Source organism: Engystomops pustulosus, chromosome 2 (assembly GCF_040894005.1).
Source record: "Engystomops pustulosus chromosome 2, aEngPut4.maternal, whole genome shotgun sequence".
In the NCBI taxonomy this organism is placed as follows: domain Eukaryota; kingdom Metazoa; phylum Chordata; class Amphibia; order Anura; family Leptodactylidae; genus Engystomops; species Engystomops pustulosus.
This window is the reverse complement of record NC_092412.1, coordinates 99163860-99180936: the sequence shown is the minus strand read 5'-3', so window position 1 is coordinate 99180936 and position 17077 is coordinate 99163860.

Below are 17077 nucleotides of genomic sequence, written 5' to 3'. Positions count from 1 at the left end.
GAAAGCTTGATTATAGAAAAGTGGAAGGATCTAAAGACTTTGTGGATGCACTGTATTGGTCATGAGTCCATTATTAAAAAGAAGCTTGTTAATCATTTTAATAATGACAGTAGTGTTAACATAAAAATGCATAATATATTTTTTTAAATAAGGGGAACTGTGTATCTTTGGCAGTTTTTTAACTCAAATATAATTTATTTTGAAGCACAATGTTATTTTTACCCTTAATTTTACCACTAGTTTTCTCTTATTAAGGTAAACGGTAAACCCTTTATATTCTTGGCTTAGAGTCACATAATTAACATTAAATTACACAGAGGATGGTACAAAGGGTAGTTTTGGGCACCTAAACACATTACAGGCAGTCCCCGGGTTACATACAAGATAGGGTCTGGAGGTTTGTTCTTAAGTTGAATTTGTATGTAAGTCGAAACTGTATATTTTATAATGGAAGTTCTAGACAATTTTTTTTCTTTTGCCCCAGTGACAATTGGAGTTTCAAAATTTTTGGTGTAATTGGACCAAGAATTATCAATAAAGCTTCATTATAGACATCTTACAGCTGCTCATTGCAGTCTGGGACTATAGTAAAGCATCCAGAGAGCTTTATCAGAGGTCACATGGGGCAGAGGGGTCCGTCTGTAACTATGGGTTGTCTGTAAGTCGGGTGTCCTTAAGTAGGGGACCGCCTGTATAGACTCTAAGAATATTAAACAGACTCATTGTAAATTAATTTACATTCTTATCTGTAAAGCCTGTCAGGATGCGTCACAAAATTACTAATGGTAATAGCAGCATAAATAAGTTCATTGACAACATTGGAAAATGTGTTCAATTCTTGTATTATAGATGTTTGAAAATTATTTTACCTGCAATCTTAAAAAGAAAATCTAATACCATCAAGCATTATTTTTTTACCATAATATGCATTCACAAATTCCATTGCAGGAGCAACAAATAACATCATGGTGAGCCCAAAAAGTACACTACAGTAGTTACCTTGAGATTGATTTCAGTTCCCTTGTGTGGTACTAAAATTGGATTGACAACCGATTCCCTACTCCATATTTTTATTACAATGTGGTAATTTGCTTTTCACTTTTCAACATCAAATAAAACAAAAAGGGAAACTGCAGACAGTATGTAGTAGTAGCTCTATAATCAATGAGATTAAACAAAAATGCAGTGGATTTGATTAATGCAAAAATTAACATCTAGAACTGTTTTATTTTCACCAATGTCACGTCAGTACACAGTATTCTATCATTAAAGGGGTGTTCAGTTTATTATAAGAGTTTTGGGGCCTTATTCGACCAAGCTTTGACTTGGTCCAGTATCGTAGCATAGTAGTATGCTCTTATGAAAGGACTATTTAGGCCACCTTTTTCCATAGGTAAGTGTAATATTTTGGCTGCTACCCTAGTTTTCTGGGATGGGTTAAAATTGAATCTGATATGATGAACCAGATAAATATGCAATCTTTATTGTGGCAAACACCTATCACTAGGAAACCCCAGAAATGTGTTTCACCTACTTTCAGGGCAGGGTTATTTCTATGAAATAAAGACTTCCCCACAAAGAAATGAATATCACTAATTAAATATCTACAATGGACACAATACAGAGAATCTTACCCAAAATATATTACTCAAATTGGATTAACTCTGGGATTACCACTATTATGAATGATAAAAAGTACAAAATCTGCTCACCGAGTGTTGCATGTAGATGTCTTTTCCGTGCTGAAAATCCCCTCCTGGACCAGGAGGATTTGCTGCATGCTTTTTAGTAGACTTGGATCCAGCTACAGGATTTGGACATCAATGCTTGAAAGTTTAAAACTTCATGCTTTTATTAACGGACCTTGGTCTCGAATACAAAAAAGAATCTCTTTCAGCGTAACAGTTTAAAAGGTATATACATCAGCAACGCGTTTCAAACGCACTATGCGTCCTTCCTCATGGCTGTATAATATACAAAAGACAAACTCACAGACTTAAAAAGAGGGAAGTGGGTTGTGATTGGATTATCATCACCTGTTACATTGTTAACCCTTTTCTTCCCGTATATTTAACAACAAGCTTAAGATTCAAAAAATAAACACATATAAACACATATAAACATGTTAAAAACATAGCATAAGCTATATGTTATACTCAACTGTCTTACTACAATTATAGTATGGAATAATCTCTCAACTAATGGGGGATACATTTAATGTCTAATCTGAACATGCGATAATAAAACATCCGTGGTAGGTATAGCAAGTGTGATCGTAAACCAACTACGTTTGTATATCGTGATTGTCCAATAGAACTAATGAAATCGCAGTCTCATTTGTGTGTGTGTACACGGTCCTAATGAAACTAACATGTCCATGTTAAACGTTATAGTGGTTACCTAATGCTGTCAGCTGGAGAGAAGACGGCAGCGCGTGCGCGGCAGTCTCCCCTCGCAGGATCCAGCAAAACACGTAAACCGATGAATACCACCTCTACTCAAAAATTCCTAATGGGAAATACATTTAATATATAATCTGAGCATGCAATAATAAAACACCCGTGGTGGGTATAGCAAGTGTGATCGTGAACCAGCTGCATTTATATATCATGATTGTCTAATAAAACTAATGCAATCGCAGTCTCATTTGTGTGTGTGTACACGGTCCTAATGAAACTAACATGTCCATATTAAACGTTATAGTGGTTACCTAATGCTGTCAGCTGGAGAGAGACGGCAGCAGTGCGCGGCAGTCTCCCCTCGCAGGATCCAGCAACACACATAAGCCGATGAATACCACCTCTACTCAAAAATTCCTAATGGGAAATACATTTAATATATAATCTGAGCATGCAATAATAAAACACCCGTGGTGGGTATAGCAAGTGTGATCGTGAACCAGCTACGTTTGTATATCATGATTGTCTAATAAAACTAATGCAATCGCAGTCTCATTTGTGTGTGTGTACACGGTCCTAATGAAACTAACATGTCCATATTGAACGTTATAGTGGTTACCTAATGCTGTCAGCTGGAGAGAGACGGCAGCAGTGCGCGGCAGTCTCCCCTCGCAGGATCCAGCAACACACATAAGCCGATGAATACCACCTCTACTCAAAAATTCCTGATGGGAAATACATTTAATATATAATCTGAGCATGCAATAATAAAACATCCGTGGTGGGTATAGCAAGTGTGATCGTGAACCAGCTACGTTTATATATCATGATTGTCTAATAGAACTAATGCAATCGCAGTCTCATTTGTGTGTGTGTACACGGTCCTAATGAAACTAACATATCCATATTAAACGTTATAGTGGTTACCTATTGCTGTCAGCTGGAGAGAGACGGCAGCAGTGCGCGGCAGTCTCCCCTCACAGGATCCAGCAACACACATAAGCCAATAAATCCTACCTCTACTCCAGAACCCAAAAATGGACAACATCCATCGGACTGTGACAGCCCCAATCGACCCATGTCAACCAGCAAACACAATGCATGAACGAGCGTACAACGAAACTAATCGACCAGACAGCGGCAGCATCAATCGCACATCGGTAAGAAATATCATATCCCACTGACATAAGAGTGGATATCCCGGTATAGCTAACAATGTTATATGGCCTTAGAAAGATTTCAGGATAATTATGAGGAAAAAAAAAAAAAAAAAAACAACAAGCAAACAGGATTCCATCATCACACCTAAAAATGTACTGCTCAATAATGAAACATCATTTCATTTTTGAAATTAAGTCCTGCAGGGAATCTGGTGTTGAGATGGAATATCCAGAAAAATTCTCGATCCCTCAATAACCTTTCTTTATCCCCACCCCTAGTATTCATGTGTATTTGCTCAATGGCAAATACTTCTAAACTATTAGTATTGCCATCATGTTGTTCAAAGGCGTGTTTTGCCACATTCGATACCGCTTTCGTTGACTGCTCTAGATTAGAAACTGCATTTCTTTTCTTTAGGTAATTGATATCATTTAGATGTTCCAAAAATCTCTTTTTAAGCTGTCTGATCGTGCTACCCACATACATTTTATTGCATATGGTGCACTTGATTACATATACCACAAAGGTGCTATTACAGTTGATATATCCTTTTATATTGAATGATTGTGTATCTCCTGTATTCTGAAATGTGCGGGTAATTTTTGCATATCGACAAGTTTTACAAGGGTGTCCCCCACATCTAAAAAAGCCTTTATGGTGTAACCAAGACTGTGGTCTGTTGGAGGACACAAAATAGCTAGGTGAGATTCGATTCCCGATGGTAGTAGAGCGTCTGGATACTATCTTGCATCCTTCATCTAAGATCTCACGTAATTTCTCATCCTCCCACAAAATAGGTATACACTTATGTACCAGTGTTTTGATTTGTGTAAACTGGTTACTATAGTCTAACACTAGATATGGCATATTGTTATTATTGTTTTTATTTTTGGGGAATTTTTTAATTAACATTTCTTCCCTATTTTTGTGTTTGACAATTGTTTCAGCTCTATCAAGTAACCCTGGGGAGTAGCCTCTTTTACGCAGCCTCTGTTTAATTTCCGAGGCTTCTTTAATGTAATCCTCCGTGTGGGTACAATTTCTTTTTGATCTCATCAATTCTCCAACAGGGATAGCACGTATAGTGTGCTTTGGATGAGAACTACCGGCATGGAGTATGGTGTTACCCGCTGTGCTTTTCCTGTGGGTACTAGTTCTAACAATTTCACCTTCTTGTGTCTGTAACAATAAATCCAAAAATACAATCTTATCTCTACAAAATGAGTAGGTGAATTTCAGATTGATGGTGTTATTGTTGATGTAGGAGACAAATTCCGGCACGGCAGGCACATCACCCGACCATATAATCAATAGCTGGTTCACGATCACACTTGCTATACCCACCACGGGTGTTTTATTATTGCATGCTCAGATTATATATTAAATGTATTTCCCATTAGGAATTTTTGAGTAGAGGTGGTATTCATCGGCTTATGTGTGTTGCTGGATCCTGCGAGGGGAGACTGCCGCGCACTGCTGCCGTCTCTCTCCAGCTGACAGCATTAGGTAACCACTATAACGTTTAATATGGATATGTTAGTTTCATTAGCACCGTGTACACACACACAAATGAGACTGCGATTGCATTAGTTTTATTAGACAATCATGATATATAAATGCAGCTGGTTCACGATCACACTTGCTATACCCACCACGGGTGTTTTATTATTGCATGCTCAGATTATATATTAAATGTATTTCCCATTAGGAATTTTTGAGTAGAGGTGGTATTCATCGGTTTACGTGTTTTGCTGGATCCTGCGAGGGGAGACTGCCGCGCACGCGCTGCCGTCTTCTCTCCAGCTGACAGCATTAGGTAACCACTATAACGTTTAACATGGACATGTTAGTTTAGGACCGTGTACACACACACAAATGAGACTGCGATTTCATTAGTTCTATTGGACAATCACGATATACAAACGTAGTTGGTTTACGATCACACTTGCTATACCTACCACGGATGTTTTATTATCGCATGTTCAGATTAGACATTAAATGTATCCCCCATTAGTTGAGAGATTATTCCATACTATAATTGTAGTAAGACAGTTGAGTATAACATATAGCTTATGCTATGTTTTTAACATGTTTATATGTGTTTATATGTGTTTATTTTTTGAATCTTAAGCTTGTTGTTAAATATACGGGAAGAAAAGGGTTAACAATGTAACAGGTGATGATAATCCAATCACAACCCACTTCCCTCTTTTTAAGTCTGTGAGTTTGTCTTTTGTATATTATACAGCCATGAGGAAGGACGCATAGTGCGTTTGAAACGCGTTGCTGATGTATATACCTTTTAAACTGTTACGCTGAAAGAGATTCTTTTTTGTATTCGAGACCAAGGTCCGTTAATAAAAGCATGAAGTTTTAAACTTTCAAGCATTGATGTCCAAATCCTGTAGCTGGATCCAAGTCTACTAAAAAGCATTACCACTATTACCATCTTGCCCCCAATTTGTGTTGCATAATAGCAGGCTTTTCTTATGAAAAGCTGATCCTCTTGTCACACACATATTATTACATGTCCAGCCACAGAGAACGGTTACAGGAAATATCTTGTACTGTATAGCAAATTCTAGTGAGGACCATTGCAGGAAACCTCTGCATACACTTCAGGACATTGAAATGCCATGTATAAGGAATATTGATGGTTGTGCATGTTGGGTCTTTTTAAAACACAACAAAGTTTGACAGTTTTTTGTATAAAAATTAATTAGGTTGTGAACAGGACTAAATATTATTGTTATAATATATGTATCCAAATATTTAGTTGAGGAAATTACTATGATTTTGGGAACTCTTGACCTTTTCTCCTAACATTGCTATTAATTACTTCCTTTCATAGAATAGTCTACAGGACTTATTCTTGTAAATCTGACAATTTAACTGTGTTGGTGACCTTTACATTTGCAGCCGAGCCATGCAAAAGTTGAACAATAAATATACTACATTTTAGCATAGCCAGACAAGATTTAGTCAAATTTTAGCAGACATGACATTTAGTATTTAAATGCAAGCTCAGATTGACATCAAAAGTCTATGATATCAATTCTACAAGGTCTCATTTTAGAATACATAAAAGATATTTATTATAAACTTTGGATATCATGTTAAATAGATACTGTTGAAATTATAAAATTCCATGATAATGGTCTTCACGAAATTACAGAAGCCACACAGATTACAGACACATTCAATGTTCCTGAGATCTGGATATGCCAATTACATATTAAGCTGCATTTTGAACTAGATTGCAAGTAACAACCCATATTGATTCTTCACAAATTATAAGCCCTCAGAGTGAACACCAGGATTGCTGTGGATGTGTCTTGAAATGTAAAATGGTATATAAAAGCTTAAGGGATCCAGGCTGTGGGGCTATTGACTGATTGGGGGCAGCTGATGAGTCTTAACTACTCTAGTGAGTTCACATTAAAGGGAACCTGTCAGCAGGAATGTGATTTTCAGCTTGTGACAGGTTCCAGTGGCCTATGCTATGCTGATTTGAAAAACACCTTTGCCAGAATTCAGAATAATTTCATTCACATTAACTGGCACCCTGCTTGCAGCACGTGGTGAGTCCCAGGGAGGGGGGCGGCAGCTGCAGCTTGTGTTTGTCTGTGTCAGTCTCCTCTCCTCCAAACTCTCCCCCAATACTTATTGTCATGTGCATTGAACAGGCAGGGAAGAGAGGGTGATGGTGTGGAAGAGAGACAAAATGCACAAGGAGACACAGGTACACACAGGTTGGACAACTGTCTCCCTCCCACCAAAGTCTCATTGCATGCTGCTAGCAGGGAGCCAGGTAATATAACTATTATAAACTACTATTGAACAAGTCACCAGCTAAAAATCACATTCCTGGTGACAGGTTGGCTTTAAACATTAAGAGACCTTGAGATCACTAAACAGTTCTGAGTTACAGTAGGTAAAAGAAAAGGTCAATGTCCATGTACATGCTAAATAGCATTTGTTGTTTTCATTAGGAATCAACTGATATGATTGTTCCAATTGAATTTAAAGCTCATAAGCAGCTGTACTCTACTTTAAAAGTAGAGATATGGCAATACAGTGTTGTGATATAATTGCCCTTTTAGGGAACTCTAAAGAACTGCATTAGGCTATTTATGGGGTGCTATAGTGCACGGATATTCTTACTGCTTATAGGTGAATATACAGCAATACATGAAAAGAACAGACAGGAACATTAGCATTTACCGCATAACTGAGCAAGATCTTGGAGGTCCTGCCCCTGTATAGTGTTCAGGGGCAAGATCATGATTGTAAAGTTAGTCCTGTCAGTGAATAGCATACAGTAATACATGTAGATCAGTAAAATGTAGATCATAAAGGTGCTGATTACAGTGAATAGCGTGCATTAATATGTGCTTCTCAGATGTTCTTCCACCAAGCCCTCGCTTATCTCCTTTGTCTTGCAGAAAGATGGCACTTTGGTTTAATCATCATCATGTTAGATATCTTGAAATAATCCGCTGTCCACATCCTCATCCTCCAACGCAATTCTTTCCCATTTCTTCAAAAAAGTGTCATTTTGGACATTTGGGCAGTATTTTCTGTTATAGGGTTCAATACCAGAAATAACCATTATTATATTTTTAAATAGATCGGGACTTTTGAGACATGGTGATAATTAGCTTGTTTATGATTTATTTGTTTATTTTAAAATATTGTATTTAACCTAGTTATCAGTTGTAAGGAAAGCAGGGGGATTTGAACTTTTAGGTTATTTTAATTTTCTTTTAATTATTTTAACATTCTTTTATTATTTTTCAGACTCTCTAACCATCTATCCTTTCACATACAGCCATAAAATAGTGTACCAGTATATGTGGCTTTTGCACCTGATCCTTTCAGTGTGCCACCGGCACAGATCTGCATAAATGACACAGCATTGGGTCTTAAAAGAACCAAGGCTCTAATGGCAATGGATTGTCACTCCCAAATGACGTCACCTAAGGAGAAAAAGGAGCAACACTGTTCATTAATAACAGCATGAAATTCATTGCCTTGTACAGCCAACAAACAAATAAGTAATCACAGCAGGTGTAATATTAGAAAAAAACAGTAATTGCTGTCCAATGCCGCTACTCAAACCAAGAAAGTACCACCCAAGTATTGTCTGAGTCCTAAGGATAAGGTATCCACAAGGCCAATGCCTGTGTTACTTGTAATCCACAAAGTCCAACTAATCACGTACTCTAGACATACACTCACCGGCCTCTTTATTAGGTACACCATGCTAATAATGGGTTGGACCCCCTTTTGCCTTCAGAACTGCCTCAATTCTTCGTGGCATAGATTCAACAAGGTGCTGGAAGCATTCCTCAGAGATTTTGGTCCATATTGACATGATGGCATCACACAGTTGCCGCAGATTTGTCGGCTGCACATCCATGATGCGAATATCCCGTTCCCCCACATCCCAAAGATGCTCTATTGGATTGAGATCTGGTGACTGTGGAGGCCATTTGAGTACAGTGAACTCATTGTCATGTTCAAGAAACCAGTCTGAGATGATTCCAGCTTTATGACATGGCGCATTATCCTGCTGAAAGTATCCATCAGATGTTGGGTACATTGTGGTCATAAAGGGATGGACATGGTCAGCAACAATACTCAGGTAGGCTGTGGCGTTGCAAAGATGCTCAATTGGTACCAAGGGGCCAAAAGAGTGGCAAGAAAATATTCCCCACACCATGACACCACCACCACCAGCCTGAACCATTGAGACAAGGCAGGATGGATCCATGCTTTCATGTTGTTGACGCCAAATTCTGACCCTACCATCCGAATGTCGCAGCAGAAATCGAGACTCATCAGACCAGGCAACGTTTTTCCAATCTTCTACTGTCCAATTTCGATGAGCTTGTGCAAATTGTAGCCTCAGTTTCCTGTTCTTAGCTGAAAGGAGCGGCACCCGGTGTGGTCTTCTGCTACTGTAGCCCATCTGCCTCAAAGTTCGACGTACTGTGTGCGTTCAGAGATGCTCTTCTGCCTACCTTGGTTGTAACGGGTAGCGATTTGAGTCACTGTTGCCTTTCTATCAGCTCGAACCAGTTTGCCCATTCTCCTCTGACCTCTGGCATCAACAAGGCATTTCCGCCCACAGAACTGCCGCTCACTGGATGCTTTTTCTTTTTCGCACCATTCTCTGTAAAACCTAGAGATGGTTGTGCGTGAAAATCTCAGTAGATCATCAGTTTCTGAAATACTCAGACCAGCCCTTCTGGCACCAACAACCATGCCATGTTCAAAGGCACTCAAATAACCTATCTTCTCCATACTGATGCTCGGTTTGAACTGCAGGAGATTATCTTGACCATGTTTACATGCCTAAATGCACTGAGTTGCCGCCATGTGATTGGCTGATTAGAAATTAAGTGTTAACGAGCAGTTGGACAGGTGTACCTAATAAAGTGGCCGGTGAGTGTACATGATTAGACAAGTGTCTTACCCATGGTGCTTTGACAGTGCGACAAATGACAGTGAGAAGATGAGTTTAAATAGTATTGCATTGTGGCGTCAGATATCTGTAGCGCATGCGTCTCAACAGCATCTGGATTGCCACATGCACCACCACGCTAGTGGAGAGGGCTCAGCCGATGTGTAATAATGATGTAATATTACATCACACATAGGTAAAAGGTTAATATTATTAATTATTATTATTATTTCATTATTTTTAACTCATTTAACTTACTTTTGTTAGACCAATGCAGAGCATTTGCCCTGTAATTCCTAATTTTCAGCCCTCTGGCCAGTTCAACCCCATCTGGTTCTCGAACCAAATTTCAGATGGAATCCATTTAACATGAATTTCATCCAATTCGCTCATATCCAGTGAGTATACCTTATTTGTTATTTTAATGACCACTGGGGTACATATTCATAGCTCAATCCCAGAACCTCCTTAATATACAAGTTGTTTGGGGTGTGCCCTATTTTTGAAGCATAACACAGTAGTTTCAACTTTTAGGCTCCTTTTCTTAAATCAGAGGTAATGTACATGGAGGCTCAATGAATATTTAGTCTTAGACAACGTCTGTAATGATGAGATCTCCTGCACCATTGCTCACTTTACCCCAGACCATGAGGGAGACCCTGCTTCTGCCTTGGTGCAAAGGGATACTAACAGGGGCTCCTTGCTTGGTATGCTCATCATACATGGCTCAAGATTACATAAGCTCATACATTGAGATGGTCTCTTACTATGAATTTTAAGCAGAAGTTCTGCACGAGCTCCAAGCCGCCAGACTGGAGGTTAAACGCTTACTCAATTCTGCATACTTGCTGCAGCACGCAAGTGAGTCCTTAGAAGTTGTCTATCACAGTCTTGCATCCCTAGCCTTAAATCTGTTCCAGGCAGAGTGGTACGCAGCATTCTGGATATTGTGGCCACATTTCATACCTTTTTACACCAACCTCTAAAACTTACCGAAACTCCCCCATCTACCTTCACCCAACCACAGTCTGAGAACATCTCTGCCCTGGAGGAACTTGGTAGTGAAGGCCCTGCCTGCAAGAGAAGAGATCAGGACCAGATGGATTGCCGGGAAATTCTATAATATGAGTTGTTTAACGAAATCTCAGTATTAAAGTTAAATAAATAAATAAATGAATAAATAAGTGGGTTTTGGGTTGCAGTTTGGGCATGTGATTTCTAAAAAGTCACCATCAATGTCACAGTGTGAAAATTAATGATTATTTGTTTGTTTTCATTTTCTCATAGAATTCTATACACATTTTGCATGCAGTTATATGGATAGCATATTATATCTAATTTCATATATTCCAAAAAATGTTCATGCATATTTTAAACTACTAATGGTATGTTTTAGATTTAATGATGCTATTTGAACATTTTCTTTTTATTAATATCAGTCTAATGTATACTTAAAATTGAAGTGACTGCTGCAGTCTGTTGTTTCATAAAAAAGACAAGTTCTATATAATTGGAATTAAGGTTTGAAATTTTATTTCACTCCTACTGTGTTTTAAAGAACCTATTACCATGGTACATCTACATTTATAGGTTATATAAATTAAAAATGAATCATTGCAAAGGCAGAACAAAAAAAAAGACAGACGCAAGAACAGACAGGAATTCATTCCTTGTTCTCAACTCAACTGAATTATCAAGAAATTGGTAATAGATGCAATAATAAGTAATTTAAATGTTTAAGAAAATCTTCTCTATTCACACTAATCTAAGCTACAATTAAAGCAAAATTGAATTGAATTCTGGCTTTGAAATTATACAAAACAAATGCAATTATGAAAAATGTTGGGTATCCTTATGTCCCAAAATGCAGGATCAACATATAAAAATGATTATCCCATGCAGTGAACCCTGTAACTGAAAAAAACACTTTTTCCACACATTGCCACCCATAACAAAAAAAAAATAGTTTTCCCTTAACCAAACTTTCTATATCATTCCTATAGTTTCATCTTACAATGTTATTGCTCTGTAGTTTTATTTGTATATGTTCTCATGTTCTTTATACCATCATACTGTAGTAAGCTTTAAATAATGTTTCATTATTATAAGCCTAGTTTTTCAGCACAAAAAATGTGCTGAAAAACCCTAACTCGAATTATACTCGAGTCAAGGAAAAAAAACAAAAAGTGAACTCACTTTCTGATGCTCCCTGGCATCCATCGCGGCTCCGACATCGGGTCCTGGTCCGTCACAGTGTCCGTGACGTCAGCCGCATCAGCACACACTATGATGTCAGCTTGCGGCTGACGTCATTGTGCCTGTGACAGGCCGGTAGGGGCTGGCAGGCTATATACACGAGGGGGGAGGCAGGCTATATACTCGGGGGGCAGGCAGGCTATATACTTGAGGGGGCAGGCAGCCTATATACTCCAGGAGACAGGCAGCCTATATACTCCAGGGGGCTGGCAGGCTATATACTTCAGGGGGCTGGCTGGCCATATACTCCAGGGGGCTGGCAGTCTATATACTTGAGAGGGCTGGCAGGCTATATACTTAAGTGCATCAGATCTCTGAGAGACAGGGACTCACCTCCATCCTCACAGGTATAGAAGAAAATCGTGACTTTTTGAAGGCGCTCTCCGATCCAAAAATATATATAAAGTCTATATACTTGATGTCTATATACTCAAGTCAATATGTTTTTCCAGTTTTTTGTGTCAAAATTAGGGGTCTCGGCTTACACTGGGGTCAGCTTATACTCGAGTATATACTGTATGATTGTTGTTTCTGTGATTATATTTATCTAATGAAAAAGCAAATGTGTCAATTCATCCTGTAGATAACAACCCCTCATATGGCTCTGAAAACTGAAATAGCAAAAAAAATGGCTTGTGGAATAAGGGGAGTAAATGCGGAATGCAAAAGCTCAGGAAAATCTGGTCCTGGAAGGGTTGAACAAGTCAAGGTGCTCTTTCTTATACTGGTATGTTTGTTTCTAGATGATAAATTTGGCAAAGGTTATGACCTGCTATTAGTTTTTTTTAGATGCCTCCATATAATGGCTGGAAACATAATAATGCTTACTTCTTTTTCCCCTGTCGATCCAGAGTTGCACATTATGCACAATGTCCTTAGTCCATTGGCCAGCCCAAGACCACTTAAAGAGAACCTGCCATTTAAATTAACCCTCCCAAAATAAATACTTCATTAAAAACTATGGTTAAGAAGCATTGCCATTATCCCTTAATGGTTCCTTTCCATGGCTACAATGTTAAATTAGTTCCAAGCAACCTGTGTAATAATAAATAAGCCCCATGGACTCAACAAATCATAGATTTAAAGATGTGCTTTGTTTTCTGGTACTGAGACACTAGCAGCAGATTATTGATAGGCCACTATGTTTATGTATTTTTTAATTTTTTGTTGTGTTCCTATCGTTTGTGTTACAGGGTGTATTATCTTCAGATTGCTGCAATAAATGGCATGTCTTTAAGTTCATGTTTCAGTCTTTACAAAATGCTCAGTTTCATTTTATACTACTTTGGTCTAGTAATTCTTTATTTTGCAAAGTTCGTGTGGTCTGAAATCTCTGCTAATTCCAAGAAAATGTTTTATTAAAAAATCTAATAAAAAACAACTCTCTTTCACGATATCTAATGTGAATAGAAACACAAGCCTAATATCAATTCAAAACTACTCAGCATTGATATAAACAGTTGATACAATATTATATTACACTCACCAATCTATGTTCAGCCAAAATATAAGAATTTAAAGTGACATTAAGTTTTTTCTTTTTTTCACTTAAATAATATTCTTATTATTGGTATCTAATGAGTTAAATTTTAATCCAACATTTGATACATTTTTGCAGTAAAATGTATTTATAACTTGTCGTATCGAGTACATATTGCCTTTATATTATATTTGCATACATATATTGGAATTTATGGTACTCATTTTACTTGTTTAAAGAGGCATTATTTTACATTACATCCATTTAAAAAAAATTATTGTCTTCCCATGAGAGTTGTAGAAAACACTAGAAGCTAGCAGCAATTTACATTAAGAATAGCACATTTCATGTCAAGCTGTATTAGTTCAAGCTGTGCACAGTTTGAGACATTTAGATGTTTATTGTGACAACATGAGCTTTGCAACTAGTGACAACCCTAGCTATGAAGGCATTAGAGTTCAGTCTCAGTGCTTGTCAAACCCAATAAAAAAACATGTCCTGATTTAATTGTTGTAGGATGTTTTTGACATGAATTCCATTTTAATGTAGTGAATCAATTGATAGAAATGTTATTTTGTTTGCTATCCGCTTTAATTTAAGTAATCCATTTATGTATCTTTTAGTTATACCATAGATCAATGTATGACAGCTCTAATTTTTATACTATAAAAAATATGAACCCATAGAAATGAAACATTAATAACCATTTCAAGTTGTTTAATCAAAATGAATAAATACTACATTTTTATTGTACTATATTTGGAAGTTCATCTTAACATCTAACCATCATTAGTAAGTCTGTTTAGGGAGGTAGTTGTTGTCCTTTTTACCTCTTTCAGCATTCAGCATATGTATGGGAATTTTACATTGTACCTTTATGCTTAGTTATAACTTACATGATGTCTTTGATGCACTATGAATAAAGACCAATAACTTTTGAAGCAAGAGAGCTGGATCTTTTTGTTTGTTCAGAATGTTAAATGGTACCTTTATGTGAACATGTTTTTTAAGATTTAAATTTTCTTGAAGTTATAAAATGGAACAAAAACTGTGTAAAATGACACAATTGTTTTTTGTCAGTTCCACTGCATTTGAAATTTTTTTGAGCTTCACAGAATATTAAATGGTGTCACAACAGGAAATAGAATTTGTCTCTCAAATATCAAACCAAAGGCTTCAGACTAGGGTGCGCAAAACAACAACCTTCTCTCTGTGATGTGACTTTCCAAATAAAGACAGGTTCAACTTCAGGTGTAGCACCACCAGAGTTTGTTGTATAACCCTTGTTGCTGCTGCACAGCCACCTGAGCCTCTATCAGCTTATTGTTCTGCTAGTTAGCGACAATTGACAGCCAGAGCCAGTTACCATATTTATACTAAATTCTCAAATAACAAGCTCTTTAGAGAAAAAAAAAAGTTTTTAATGACTGCGCCTTTAAAAGGGCAAAAAACAAATTATATACGGTTATCATTTAGTTATCTTAGCTGCATTAATGTTAGTGATCATCATTTAGTCGGAGCATTAATAGCTCCAAATAACCATACTGTATATTGATTTGAGGGTCTGTGAAATACTCCTGACCATGCTGGTAAGTGCCTGACCTAACTAAATATATTCCTTTGTCCCCATTGTGTAGGTGTGTGACAAAGGGAAACTAGACTATCACAGTGATTACAGTTAGGAACAAGTAGTTCCTCTCTCTATAAAGCCATCAGCCAAAAATATATTTAAAAAAGGGTATAAACAAAGCTTTTTTATATTTTAGTCATTTCTACTTCCAAAAATGTTAATGCCCATCATATATTATGAAAAAATAGGACAAATCAAATATCAATGAACCTATATTTACTGAATTATTTTTTAATTTCTACAGTATATATTATAGATCAATGTTTCCATTGGTTAGTTGTGTATGGTTAATTAGCATGACAGCTATTGTCATTGATGTCAGACTAGATACTTTATTGTGGATTCAGAGACTTGTAAACATTTTCTGCTCATGTATTCTATATCAGTTATCAAAACATTGTAGCAAATATAAAAGCTGTGGTCATGCAGGGAAAGTATTTAAAATTAAGACTTCACAACAGAAAAATAATTATGGACCTGCCACCTGGAAGTGATTTGGAACATCTGTGAACAGACACTTGCAGTGTAATAAGACATTGGATGTTGATGTCTGGGTACAGTTCAGTTTTCAAGTTTAAATTCACATGCAGCAAGTCATTAACAATTTCCATAATTTTAAAGGAATAAGTTGCAAAATTGAGGCTGTACTGCAATTTTATTGTCAACACTGTCACGTCTGCGTCAGCATCTTCGTAGATCCATTCATCTAGTAAGTTGAAGAGTTTGTACTGGGCTATAGTGGCTGGGTGATCTGATTTCTGTCACACCCTCTCTCTCTCTCTGCACTCTGCCTTTCTCTATTAAGGGTTAACTCTGTAGGGGGTATTTACCAGGGTTTCTGCACCATGCTAGTGGTTTATAAGACCTGAAATAATCACAAATGCTAGGTTATTGCTAGAACATGCAATTATTTTTCCTTTTCCACCACCTCAATGCCAGGGGGCATAGAAGAGTATGAATCGGGGGTGCAGCCGTCGGGTTGGTGTGACAGGCATGGAGCAGACCAGCACAGGCATTCCTATCCCCGAACCTGCTCATTCGCTGCAGCCAGCAAATTTTTATGTGTGTAAATACACTGGCTGCATTTATTTCTATGCCATGTAGGGCCTCACATAGAAATAAATGATGCACAGGCCCCCGCTGCATACATCAAAAGGCTGGTTGCTCAGGTGGGTTGTAACCCCCTGTGTGTCGAAAATTGCCTGCTCCTTTCCCATGGGGTATAGTCTCTCCTTTAAGTATTCATTACCTTATAGGCTACTGATCAAATTACTGTATGGCTTTATTCACACTTGTTGGTACGTTTTTCTGATTTTGTTTTGTGCTTTTTGTTTGTTTGTATTGTACCATGTCTGCACAGACCTGAGGAGGGATTGTCTTCTAGTCGTCCCAGGTCATTGGGACTCTCTGGGCAGGTGTCAGCCTGGCTATTCATCTTACTTAGTTCTAGTTTTCATTACAAACACACTGTTATATAAACAAATGGAGAGAGACACAAAGAGAATATGCAGTGGTCAGTCCTCAGTAAGGGTTGTGTTGACAAAATTTTTGTATTATAAGTTTGTATTATTGTCATATAATAAAAGTAAAAAAAAAATAGTAAAAAAAGTGCTTAATTGTGATAGGGATACAAACAGCAGCTTTTATGAAGATGGAAAATGTACATACCATAGAGATTCGTC